The sequence below is a fragment of the Salvia miltiorrhiza genome, chromosome 2 (assembly GCF_028751815.1).
Source record: "Salvia miltiorrhiza cultivar Shanhuang (shh) chromosome 2, IMPLAD_Smil_shh, whole genome shotgun sequence".
In the NCBI taxonomy this organism is placed as follows: domain Eukaryota; kingdom Viridiplantae; phylum Streptophyta; class Magnoliopsida; order Lamiales; family Lamiaceae; genus Salvia; species Salvia miltiorrhiza.
Window position 1 is genome coordinate 63,253,026 of NC_080388.1, and position 14,383 is coordinate 63,267,408.

Below are 14,383 nucleotides of genomic sequence, written 5' to 3' on the forward strand. Positions count from 1 at the left end.
TATTTACTTTATGTTTGGCTAAGTTTTATATTCTGATTTGGGTAAGATGATCTAAGCATGAACACCTAACTCGAGAGGTCTAATTTGGGCATAATAACTGTATGAGCATATTCCCGATACACTAGGTTTGATTCCAAAAAGGTTGAAACAACTTGGTTAATTAATTGGTCACTAGTTAACTAGGGAGTTCTGGTCACAAGTAATAATTTGGGCATAAGGCGAGTTGCCATCGACCTCCAAAATAGTACAACTGGTGTTGGAGCCGTGACTGCTGTGAAATATCGGTGTAAGAGTCAAGTGGGTCTATCTAGAGCTTAAAGCATTCTGGGCAAAGCACAACTAGCGATAGACCATCGCAGAGAGCGTGGATGTTGTCCGGGGTAGTTGATTTCCATTAGCTTACCCTTCTAAGGGATCATAAACTGAAAGGATAGATTGGGTAAGGGGTTTGTTGTGTGCGTGACGAGTGACAATAGGGGCACAACAATTCTTATGCCTATAACCACTGGTATGCGAGTATAGTGATTTATCTTTGCACCAATGATCGAGCGTTAGTTCATGTTAATTGATTCGAACCCAAGTCAGAATTGTTTTGTTATTTGATTTATCTATTTTTGTTATTTCAGTTTTAGTTGGAAACCCCGTTCTGCCCATAAGCACGTTGTGGTCAGAACACTGCAGGATACAAAATCTTTTTAGTGACACCCTTGCAGGAGAAGTTACTGCTCAGTTGTCACAGCCCACTATCCCAATGACGGGTTAACCGGGGTTATGACTTGGGGTGAACAATAAGAAACGGAAATTAAAGGGGATTTACTAAGTAACCAACATTAATAACAAACTAGTGGTATATATATATAACCACTTGGGTAATTCACAAATGAGTCTGCCATAACGACTAGACCCAAACTGAAAGTTAATTAAAATGAAGTAGTAATAAGTTCAAGTAGAAATGATAAATAAGTCAGAGTGTTTGCAGCGAAAAAAACGTGTGAGTTATGCATATGTAGATGCATACTCAAGGTTTCATTACATAAACATCAAAAGGGAAATCCGCTCAACACCGATCCATTCCATCGCCTGCTCAACCTGCACATTTAGAAATACATGCAGGGCTGAGTATAAAAATACTCAGTGACATAAGCCGAAAATACAACATGCATACATATATAAATTGAACTGCCAACAGTAACACACAGGGGTTTTCTTGAATGACCTGCGCTTACTAAAACATTTCATTCATTTTCATAAAGGTGGATGCGCATCCCATTTTCAGTCTATATGATCCATATCTGTCCTTTCTGTCACGCGCCGGGAAGGAGGCCTCCTTACCACGGACGCCAAGACCGGTCGCAAGCGACTCGCGGTCTCCATGAGTGTACACGTTAACCCTAGCTAGCGACCTTTGTCTAGCATAGGATCCCAATTGGATTTCCTTTAAAGTTGGCGAACCAACACAGATAGGATACATATAAAAACATAAACATTTTTGGCAGTCAATCATTTCATAAACATTTCATTTCATTTCATGAACATTTCATTTTCATTTCATATGAGTCATTTATCATTTGGGCATAATAATAAACTGAAATTAACAGTTAAAATCATCTCATGCATATATTCGTATAAGAGACCTACGACACGCAGGGGATCTCTATATACGTATAGTAAAAGTAATGCCCACCTCAATTGTTCTTAAAGCTGGCGTGGAGTCGTTTCTTCTTCGGCTTCACTTTCTGTCGCCCGGACCTTCATTGATGAAGAGTCGATAAGTTCGTGAAGAAATTGTCATAAGACAAAGTCTAATTCTACGTGCCTAGGGTATCTTTTAATGTTTTAGGGTTCTAGCATCCATAATTCGTTACATTAAACACAATCAAAAATCAATCATACCTCGTCTAATCTCATTCAAACACATAGGCAACACAAACACATAAGGCACATAAGAATCACAATCAAACATCATCAAAACATGCTCTGTTTTTACACTGACTCAACTTCAAAATTTAATCTGTTCTGACTCCGACATCTCCTGGACTCGAGACTCATACCGAAAGAAAAATCTTTGAGTCTAGTTTCATATAAAAAAAAGTAGAGTCGAAAACTCCAAGTGGTTTGAGAGATATGACGTTTTTACCACGATCTACCATATTCGGCAGTTTTGAACAATCGAAAACTTGGATTTTTGAAAAATAGTAAACGTTGTCAAACTGGGCTCAACTTTTGGTGGATATCTAGCTAACACAATAAGGTTAATACCATAAAAATTTGGAAATCTAGATCACACAGGAAGCTACTGAAATGAATGACTCTTTCCTCTGTTCTCTGAAATTCTCGGTAGTAATGTGCAGTTTAGGTTTTGCATTTTAAAGAAGTATCAAACGAAGTTGGAATGGCTTGAAATTTTACCAGGATACTCAAGACTCATGTAGGGACTTGCTATAACAAAGCTATTAGACATCGACAAACCGTCGATCACAGTAGGTCCGTAGGCCTACGAAATTCATATTTATAAGTCCTTAAAAAAATAATTTATATAAATCAAGAAATAAGAGTTTAATCCCAAAAATATTCATTAAAAGTCCATCATAATTTAAATAAAAGAACGGACCTCATTTAAAATAAATAGTCCCAAACTCGTTACGCACATATACTAAATCTTTCATGAAACATCCTTTAAAATAAACTTTGATACATAGAAAATAATTCAACAACTAGAGCTCTTAAGAGGTTGTTTTGCAACAGACATCAAATCTGCCTCGGATCTCCAAATGAGGCTCCAAAAGACATTCTGGAAACTAGACATTTCAAGGATCATTCTCCAATTTGAATCGAATGAAAAAAATTCAAACGAGCAAGATATGCCCTCTCAAAGATGGGTATTTAACAAGCAAAAATCTGAAAATTTCAGATTTCCAGATTACAACCAAGTCAGTGGGCTTTCTTTAAAAATTCATATCTCCCTTTACAAAACTCCACTGGGAACCCCAAGGGTCAATCTGGAAACTAGGGAGAGATCATAACACTCTACAGTTGGATTTACTCCAAGAACATTCATGGTTTAGAAGATGTGACTGTCTAAAGTTCAGTGCACAAAAAAAGAGTTCAAGTTTGGCAGATTTAGAACATAAATCGGAAAAACAACTTTAGGCTTCACCAAAAATTCTAAAAATGAACAAGTAAGTTCCCAACATGTCAGTGAATATTCAGTAGAAAGATAGGCTTGAGAATCAAAGATTTAAGTCGGCCTTTGCCACCTCAAAGTCGTAGGTTTGTAAAATCTACTGGATGGTACAAGGAATAAGAACTAGATTTCAAGAATTTATACCGGTTGTTTACCTTACTCAAAAATGGTGAAACTGATGTCAAAAGAAAGATACGGGAGTCTAGAGTGACATATTCAAGTTTCAAAGGTTTTCACCGATTGAAACTTTACTTATGGCCTCCCAAAGATTGTTTACCAAAAATGTATTCCAGATGGGCAGTGATGTTTACAAATTCATAAATAAATTATAAGAGCTCCAAATCTTCTGAAATTTTACCAAAGTATAGAACACATATGAAAGATGATACACAATTAATTTGGGAATTTTTGGGAACCGTTTGGATGGCTGGAATCGCCTTGCAAAACACTGCCGAGCAGTGTGCTTATGGCAGATTCGCTGCCTTACCTCATGCACGGTTTTTCACCCAATAAACTCTACCAAAATAATCATCCAAAATCATAAAACATATCCTCACATAATATAGCACACAAATGTGTAAAAATCCATGGCCATAAAGCATTTTCAGTTGAGAAATAGCAAAGAAAAACTCACCCTCGAAGCACAACCTTCACTCTATAGTTTTCCCACACTCTCCCTTACTTTGCTACTTCTCTTGGGGCTTCAAAGGCTTCTATGGAGTGTGATAATGGTGGGAGAAAAGTTGTGAGAGTGGGAGAAAGAATGTAGTGGTGGGGGAAAAGGAGTAGTGTGGTGGAGAGGTAGGAGTAGTGGTAGGGAAAAGAAAATATTAGTGATGGTAGGGAAAAAGATTAGTGGTAGGGAAAAGAAAATATTAGTGGAGGATAATGGGGTGTTACATTAAGTAAATATAAAAATGTGGTGTAGTAATAACCCATGTGTAAGAAAAAAAATATATGTAAGACTAATCATCAATTAATAAAATGCTAGAGCATAAAACTCTTGTGATCAAAATTAGAATAAATAGCACTAACATTAGTGCACTCTCTCAATTTATAAATACATCATAGGAAAATAATTTGAGAAAAATATTGATGGAAAATTTTTATAACTCATCATTCCTAAATTTCTCGGTAAAAATAAATAAATACATAATTTTTTTTTTTTTCGATTTGAAAACTCAAAATAAATCTTTGAGCTCCATCATTCTCTTAATGGACTCAAAATATATTTTGAGTGCATCATCCGTTGAAATAAAAATAAAAATAAATTATCACGTTTGTAATCATCAAATTCACATAAGTCCGTATTTTATTAATGGATGCTGAACCCTAATTACCATAAGAAATCCTTAAATCAATAATTAAAAGTCTATAATCCTTAATAAAAAGTCGGGGCATTACATACTATCCCCCTTAACATAAATTTCGTCCCGAAATTTGTACCTCAGAAAATAACTCTGAGTACTTCACTTTCCTGTTAGACGGTAGTCTATTATTGACCATGATATATTCATAGGTCCCTTACTATCGGTATTGACTTAGTCCTTAGTACCTGAACTTCCCGATCTAAGATAGATTTGGATCTTCCTTCGTAACTCAAATATTGACTAATAATAATGTTGTTCTTATGGATCATATGCTTTGAATCGTAAACATACTTCTCTATTTGCGACACATGGGATACATTACGCACATTCTCAAAGCTTAGCGCTAACGCCAACCAGTAAGTTATTGGGTCTATCCTTTCTACAATCTCGTATGAGCCTATAAAACGGGGTTTAGGTTTACCCTTTACACCGAATCTAACGATTCCTCTTGATGGAGAAACCTTCAGAAAAATTTTCTTTACATCCTCAAACTATAGGTCCTTTCGGCGCTTGTCAGCATATGACTTCTGTCTATCCTGGGCCTCCTTGATTCCTTTTTCTGATTTGACGGACGATCTCAATCAGCTCGCCATTTCATCCCAACAAAGTGGTGATCTATATTTCCTCAGGTATAACGCCTCATTTGCCAATCTATCGATAGTCGATTGATAACTGGTATTATATGTCTCACAATGAGTGGCAAAAACATGTTCTCAGCTTTCACCCCGTTTTAGCTCGGTCGTCCTCAACATACCTTATTAATAATTTCTATGTCGTTTAAGCGGAACTATAATGACTAATATCTCTAGAGCATTCTTAAGGCAACTTAAACATTTTGTAAGGAGACCAACCATTTCGAGCATGTAGGCAGTCAGCCTAAAACGCCGTTATAAACTTTTATTCATTCATCGAAGGAATCTCGAGTCATGTGGGCATTGACTGCCCCCTTTCGTGACAACCTTTGCTTAAGTATGATGGATTCGAAAAAAATCCATCTCGACAACGAAATTCATTGGTTCGATAAGGGCTCAGTTTGTCCCAAACACGACATTAAGCTTGACTTTATGAGCTCGAAGACTCAAAGTAACAATGTGATATGTTGTAAAACCTTCACTTGCTAGCACGCAAGACATATTTCAACAAATGAGGTTACATCTCGTTTCATTCCTCCTAACTAGAATTTTTCTAGATCTTAATACATCTTAGTACTTCCTGGTGACAGTATATGGGTGCCATGGCTTTATCTTATTCTTAAGTTCATTGTCATGGACATGCATATCTTCCCTTCAAAGAAGATAGTATTATCTGATTCGTCGTTGTAATTCTTGAAACTTCTTATCCTTATTCTTCCTCGTAGCTTCTCCATCTTTTCGTCCTTCCTTTTTGCTTCTACCACCATTTTTCTCAAACTGGGTATTGTCGCAATAACACTCGCTATTGTATTAGGTGGTTTAATCACTTCTATCCTCATCTTGTCAAAGTTTTTAATGAGTTCATCTTCCCTCGTGAGAAAGTATCCTAACTTAGACGAGACTTTAGGACTCAATGCATCGGCTACTACATTGGCCTTGCCTGGGTGGTAGTTAATACCACAATCATAATCCTTTACTAGTTCGAGCCATATTCTTTGTCTCATGTTCAGATCCCTTTGCTTGAAAAAAAAAAATATTTCAAGCTTTTATGATCGGTGAATATCTCACACCTAACTCCGTATAGGTGATGTCTCCATATTTTCAGTGCATGCACCACTGCAGCTAATTCTAAATCATGGGTTGGATAATTCAGTTCATGTGGTCTAAGTTGTCGCGATGCATATGCTATCACCTTTCCCTCTTGCATTAACACACAACCTAGTCCATTTTTTGACGCATCCGTGTAGATCACATATTCCCTGTCTGGTTCTGGAACTGCTAGCACTGGTGCAGTAGTTAACATGTCCTTGAGCTGCTGAAAACTTCTCTCGCACTCATCAGTCCAAGTATACTTGATTCCTTTCCCAAGTAACTGCGTCATTGGTCTTGCTATTTTTGAAAATCCTTCAATGAATCTTCGATAGTAGCCAGCTAATCCTAAGAAACTTCTTATCTCATTTGGAGTTGTTGGTGACCTCCATCCTTGTACTGCTTCAACCTTGATACCTTCTGACCTTAAGCCAAATCTCACATTTAGTGAATTTGATATAAAGACATTCACCCCTTAGTGTTTGCAACGCGATTCTCAATGTTTCTTATATTCTTCTTAATCTTGGAGTAGATAAGGATATCGTCTTTGAATACCAAGATGGACTTATCCAAGTAAGGATAGAATGCTCTGTTCATGAGGTCCATGAACACCACTGGCGTGTTTATTAATCCGAACGGCACAACTACGAATTCGTAGTGATCATATCTTATTTGGAAAGCCGTTTTGGGTATATCTTCATGTCTAACTTTTAACTGATGATACCCAAACTTCAAATCGATCTTAAAGATTACACTCACGCCTTTGAGTTGGTCGAATAAATAATCTTCAAGGTGCCTTCCTTCTTCTTGACAAATAACACAAGCGCTTTCCATGGGATACACTAGGTTTGATAAAACCTAGGTCCAATAATTCCTGTAATTGGATCTTTAGCTCCTCCAATTCCCTTGGAGCCATCCTATAAGGTGCCTTGGATACCGGTGCTGATCCTGGTTCAAAATCGATGGTAAATTCTACTTGTCTATCGAGTGGCAGCCCTGGTAAATTTTCTGAAAAATATCTCAGAATTCCCGTACAATCTCTACGTCTTCAATTATCCCTTTGGTCTCAACTCCTCCGATCAGGTATACCAGGAAAGCTTGGCAGTCTATCTTGTTCATCATCTTCCTCGCTTGTAAGGCTGAAATAATTGGTATCCTGTTCCCCAGGTTTATCTCAAAGCATCCATCCCCGAAAAGTTAAAAGCAATCTTCCGCTCTTTGCATAAAACTGTGGCGTAGTTCTTAGCTAACCAGTCAATCCCTAGGATTACATCAATGTCCTATATTGTATAAACTGCAAGTTGTTTACTATGACCTTAAATGATCCTATGTTTACCTCTTGGTTTGAGTAAGCATGTGTTTCTATCGTCGCCCCTCCTATGGGTAAAGAATTTCTCATGTCCAGATTAGCCCTTTTCAGGTATGAGTTTTAGGGTATTTGCACATGCACTTGCAGAGAAAGAATGCGAGGCACCCGTATCGAACAGAAGTATAACAGGTGTGTTGAGTAGCGTGCCCATACTTATTAGGTTTCCTTGTTTGCTTCCTTATTTATTCTTGTGCGGGGCATAGGTTCTAACTTAAGGGGGTTGTGGTGGATAGAGTAGTTGTTGGCCTAGAATGACCCTAAATGGTTGTGCTTGACCCGGTTGATTCGATCTTCACATCCCTCCTTGTGGCCTTGCTTGGAAATCTTTAGCAAAATGGCCCTTCTGACCATATTTAAAACATGTATTACTATCATCCAAACATATATCATAATATGACTTGGAAAACTTCGGCCATGGAGGTACCCCAGGCTGGCCCTACTTATCCTTAGCAGGTCCTATGTTTGTTTGATGTCCTTGTCCTTGCCTTTGGGCACTATGTTTCCTACCAAGGCCTCTTGCCATTTCGACTATCATAGTAGTCTTGCCTTCGTCCTTGATCATTTGCTTCCTGAGTTGAGTTTGGGTCGAGCAAATCTCGGGCCTACTACCTCGGCGTCCAGAGCTTGGCTGAACAATTCAGAGTTCATAAACTCAGTATAATTGTCGAGTACCTTAGGCCGGAGTGAAACTTGTCTATCATCTTTTCTTCTATGTCCACCTACTGTGGGGCCTAACGGACATGCTGCAGAAAATATGGTCATACTTGGTCATATCCCATCTTGTTTTGCTTTGGATTAAACACTTCTTTTCCTTTCCTCTTATAACGGCTATTAGAAATATAATTGTCATATACCCCCGTCTGAAAATCTTCTAAGACAAGTCTGACAGCTCTTCTTGAGTCATCGCTTTTCTTTTGGCCTTCAACCAAAATCTGCAAATTCAGTCAATTGGAATGCAACACAGAAAGTCGTTCATGTACGCAAACTCTATATTACGGTCTCAATTTGGATTCTGAATTTCTATCATAATGAGTGGTCGATAATATTCATAGGACAAAGACTAATCTCAACTAATTTAAACACAATGAGAGACAACTATACAAAGCTATAGTTTGGGTGGTATACTAGGTCAGTAGACTAATACTTCTTAGTCTTATCGATAAAGGGAATCTACTATGACAACTCACGAGTTGCAAGGCTCAAAATCAACACAACATCAAAGCAATGTGTTGTAGAAATTGTTCAAGAGATTCAAAAGAATGACTAGAGGGTATGAAATGATTAACTACAAGGTCGAACAAAATGACCTCGAGTAAGAACCCGTCTGACTTTTCAACCGAAAGTTGAAACATATAGGTTTTCAACCCAAAAGACGTCTACTGAGATTTGGATCATGTGGACTGGCCAGGTCCAACATCATCACTTCCCAGTCACATGGGAAACATTGTCCCGAACTTGAGAAGTCGTGGACATACTATACATAACGAAATTTGAGTTCGTAGTGGCAGCTTAAAGCTCAAACTTAAGGTTCTAGTCCTATTGAACTAGACTCTTATTCCCCAAGGTCTACATACAGACAGTCGAACCATATTTTCTTATATAACTTGTAGTCCCAAAGACATGGGCAACAGTCCAAAGGCGTGTATACTGAGCTATAACAATTCTTATGTCGTCGTCAAAAGCTATACTAAAATCCCGATATGCCCGGGTAGTCTCTGCTGGGTCAAACGCGGAGCTTTCCTAACTATCGGAATATGCCTGGACGTAACCCTCTTTAATAGATAAGGGAAAGTGTGAGTCTTCTTATACGTAAGTAGACGTAAAACTCTTAAATGTACAAGGTTATGAACATACTATGCATAACAAAACATAAGTTTCATTAAGACAACTAAACTTATTTTAAGGTCTTCTATTCTAGTGGACTCGGATCCCATTTCCCATGTATGTCACAAATATATATATATAACCCGCAGACAATCAAATCACGCCCTTTTTATAATCTATCGTGTAACATAAGTCGATTCGATGTTCCATCGTGTGTAAACATTCGAACGTAGAGACTTATGCTTAAACCCTTGATGCAATGTTTGCCTTGAATTCATCTTGTATCATCATTCCGTGTTTTTCCTTCAACGCGTACATGTCTTTTCATTCCTCTTTGTAATTCAAAAGAACCATTGTTTTCTTGTGGAAGCTGAAATGCTCTAAGTTCTCTATCATTCTTCTAAATCATCACTTCAAGAATCTAGATTGTAGAGATATCCTACTAATCCAGCAGTCTATGTTCTTTTAGAATCGTGATCATGCAACTTATAGCAATCTATGTTTTCTAGGGAAAGCATGTGTCAATTCTCTATCATTCTTCTTATTATATCATCATAACTGCAATGATATGCCATGAAAGGCAAAACATTCAACATTTCATCATAGCATGCTCTTTACATAAACATCTTCATGAAACAGTTTAGAACAATAACATCTTTAAAACGTTGTAACTGCAGTTACCTTTTTCCTTGATTGAGCACGATGCAATGGAGTGTTGAGCGGTGTCGTATTAACCCACGTATGTCTAGTGAATCAAACTAGACTTGGCTTTTTAGAATAAGGTTTCTAGTGCCAGAGCAAACGAACTGCTCTGATACCACTCTGTCACAGCCCACTATCCCAATGACGGGTTAACCGGGGTTATGACTTGGGGTGAACAATAAGAAACGGAAATTAAAGGGGATTTACTAAGTAACCAACATTAATAACAAACTAGTGGTATATATATATAACCACTTGGGTAATTCACAAATGAGTCTGCCATAACGACTAGACCCCAACTGAAAGTTAATTAAAATGAAGTAGTAATAAGTTCAAGTAGAAATGATAAATAAGTCAGAGTGTTTGCAGCGAAAAAAACGTGTGAGTTATGCATATGGAGATGCATACTCAAGGTTTCATTACATAAACATCAAAAGGGAAATCCGCTCAACACCGATCCATTCCATCGCCTGCTCAACCTGCACATTTAGAAATACATGCAGGGCTGAGTATAAAAATACTCAGTGACATAAGCCGAAAATACAACATGCATACATATATAAATTGAACTGCCAACAGTAACACACAGGGGTTTTCTTGAATGACCTGCGCTTACTAAAACATTTCATTCATTTTCATAAAGGTGGATGCGCATCCCATTTTCAGTCTATATGATCCATATCTGTCCTTTCTGTCACGCGCCGGGAAGGAGGCCTCCTTACCACGGACGCCAAGACCGGTCGCAAGCGACTCGCGGTCTCCATGAGTGTACACGTTAACCCTAGCTAGCGACCTTTGTCTAGCATAGGATCCCAATTGGATTTCCTTTAAAGTTGGCGAACCAACACAGATAGGATACATATAAAAACATAAACATTTTTGGCAGTCAATCATTTCATAAATATTTCATTTCATTTCATGAACATTTCATTTTCATTTCATAAGAGTCATTTATCATTTGGGCATAATAATAAACTGAAATTAACAGTTAAAATCATCTCATGCATATATTCGTATAAGAGACCTACGACACGCAGGGGATCTCTATATACGTATAGTAAAAGTAATGCCCACCTCAATTGTTCTTAAAGCTGGCGTGGAGTAGTTTCTTCTTCGGCTTCACTTTCTGTCGCCCGGACCTTCATTGATGAAGAGTCGATAAGTTCGTGAAGAAATTGTCATAAGACAAAGTCTAATTCTACGTGCCTAGGGTATCTTTTAATGTTTTAGGGTTCTAGCATCCATAATTCGTTACATTAAACACAATCAAAAATCAATCATACCTCGTCTAATCTCATTCAAACACATAGGCAACACAAACACATAAGGCACATAAGAATCACAATCAAACATCATCAAAACATGCTCTGTTTTTACACTGACTCAACTTCAAAATTTAATCTGTTCTGACTCCGACATCTCCTGGACTCGAGACTCATACCGAAAGAAAAATCTTCGAGTCTAGTTTCTTATAAAAAAAAAGTAGAGTCGAAAACTCCAAGTGGTTTGAGAGATATGACGTTTTTACCACGATCTACCATGTTCGGCAGTTTTGAACAATCGAAAACTTGGATTTTTGAAAAATAGTAAACGTTGTCAAACTGGGCTCAACTTTGGTGGATATCTAGATAACACAATAAGGTTAATACCATAAAAATTTGGAAATCTAGATCACACAGGAAGCTACTGAAATGAATGACTCTTTCCTCTGTTCTCTGAAATTCTCGGTAGTAATGTGCAGTTTAGGTTTTGCATTTTAAAGAAGTATCAAACGAAGTTGGAATGGCTTGACATTTTACCAGGATACTCAAGACTCATGTAGGGACTTGCTATAAAATTTTCAAAGCTATTAGACATCGACAAACCGTCGATCACAGTAGGTCCGTAGGCCTACGAAATTCATATTTATAAGTCCTTAAAAAAATAATTTATATAAATCAAGAAATAAGAGTTTAATCCCAAAAATATTCATTAAAAGTCCATCATAATTTAAATAAAAGAACGGACCTCATTTAAAATAAATAGTCCCAAACTCGTTACGCACATATACTAAATCTTTCATGAAACATCCTTTAAAATAAACTTTGATACATAGAAAATAATTCAACAACTAGAGCTCTTAAGAGGTTGTTTTGCAACAGACATCAAATCTGCCTCGGATCTCCAAATGAGGCTCCAAAAGACATTCTGGAAACTAGACATTTCAAGGATCATTCTCCAATTTGAATCGAATGAAAAAAATTCAAACGAGCAAGATATGCCCTCTCAAAGATGGGTATTTAACAAGCAAAAATCTGAAAATTTCAGATTTCCAGATTACAACCAAGTCAGTGGGCTTTCTTTAAAAATTCATATCTCCCTTTACAAAACTCCACTGGGAACCCCAAGGGTCAATCTGGAAACTAGGGAGAGATCATAACACTCTACAGTTGGATTTACTCCAAGAACATTCATGGTTTAGAAGATGTGACTGTCTAAAGTTCAGTGCACAAAAAAAGAGTTCAAGTTTGGCAGATTTAGAACATAAATCGGAAAAACCACTTTAGGCTTCACCAAAAATTCTAAAACTGAACAAGTAAGTTCCCAACATGTCAGTGAATATTCAGTAGAAAGATAGGCTTGAGAATCAAAGATTTAAGTCGGCCTTTGCCACCTCAAAGTCGTAGGTTTGTAAAATCTACTGGATGGTACAAGGAATAAGAACTAGATTTCAAGAATTTATACCGGTTGTTTCCCTTACTCAAAAATGGTGAGACTGATGTCAAAAGAAAGATACGGGAGTCTAGAGTGACATATTCAAGTTTCAAAGGTTTTCACCGATTGAAACTTTACTTATGGCCTCCCAAAGATTGTTTACCAAAAATGTATTCCAGATGGGCAGTGATGTTTACAAATTCATAAATAAATCATAAGAGCTCCAAACCTTCTGAAATTTTACCAAAGTATAGAACACATATGAAAGATGATACACAATTAATTTGGGAATTTTTGGGAACCGTTTGGATGGCTGGAATCGCCTTGCAAAACACTGCCGAGCAGTGTGCTTATGGCAGATTCGCTGCCTTACCTCATGCACGGTTTTTCACCCAATAAACTCTACCAAAATAATCATCCAAAATCATAAAACATATCCTCACATAATATAGCACACAAATGTGTAAAAATCCATGGCCATAAAGCATTTTCAGTTGAGAAATAGCAAAGAAAAACTCACCCTCGAAGCACAACCTTCACTCTATAGTTTTCCCACACTCTCCCTTACTTTGCTACTTCTCTTGGGGCTTCAAAGGCTTCTATGGAGTGTGATAATGGTGGGAGAAAAGTTGTGAGAGTGGGAGAAAGAATGTAGTGGTGGGGGAAAAGGAGTAGTGTGGTGGAGAGGTAGGAGTAGTGGTAGGGAAAAGAAAATATTAGTGATGGTAGGGAAAAAGATTAGTGGTAGGGAAAAGAAAATATTAGTGGAGGATAATGGGGTGTTACATTAAGTAAATATAAAAATGTGGTGTAGTAATAACCCATGTGTAAGAAAAAAAATATATGTAAGACTAATCATCAATTAATAAAATGCTAGAGCATAAAACTCTTGTGATCAAAATTAGAATAAATAGCACTAACATTAGTGCACTCTCTCAATTTATAAATACATCATAGGAAAATAATTTGAGAAAAATATTGATGGAAATTTTTTATAACTCATCATTCCTAAATTTCTCGGTAAAAATAAATAAATACATAATTTTTTTTTTTCGATTTGAAAACTCAAAATAAATCTTTGAGCTCCATCATTCTCTTAATGGACTCAAAATATATTTTGAGTGCATCATCCGTTGAAATAAAAATAAAAATAAATTATCACGTTTGTAATCATCAAATTCACATAAGTCCGTATTTTATTAATGGATGCTGAACCCTAATTACCATAAGAAATCCTTAAATCAATAATTAAAAGTCTATAATCCTTAATAAAAAGTCGGGGCATTACATCAGTTCCTTGTGGATTCGACTCTGGACTTACCACTAGCTAGTCTAGTTGTGGGCACATGATATTTTATTTGTGCGAAGCTCAAACGACAAATACTAACGTAAGAAATCCACATTTCAAGGGGATAACAGTTCACTCTTCACACAAAACACTAATAAAATACAAACAATATTTATGGTAAATGATATATCAAGGAGGGTGAGAGAAAATTGGGATTGATTGGGATACAAA

The 14,383-nt window shown here is 37.0% G+C and overlaps 2 long non-coding RNA genes across 2 annotated transcripts; both read right to left on the minus strand.

The window, feature by feature from the left end:
- Positions 1–755: 755 nt before the first annotated feature.
- Positions 756–5,078, minus strand: LOC131011024 (uncharacterized). Its single transcript, XR_009096717.1, has 3 exons — positions 3,819–5,078; positions 1,685–1,749; positions 756–1,089 (listed from the first exon to the last, which is right to left on the minus strand). It is a non-coding gene; the product is annotated as an uncharacterized LOC131011024 (long non-coding RNA).
- A 5,294-nt stretch (positions 5,079–10,372) lies between these two features.
- LOC131011025 (uncharacterized) lies at positions 10,373–13,717 on the minus strand. Its single transcript, XR_009096718.1, has 3 exons — positions 13,385–13,717; positions 11,245–11,309; positions 10,373–10,649 (listed from the first exon to the last, which is right to left on the minus strand). It is a non-coding gene; the product is annotated as an uncharacterized LOC131011025 (long non-coding RNA).
- Between the last annotated feature and the right edge of the window lie 666 nt (positions 13,718–14,383).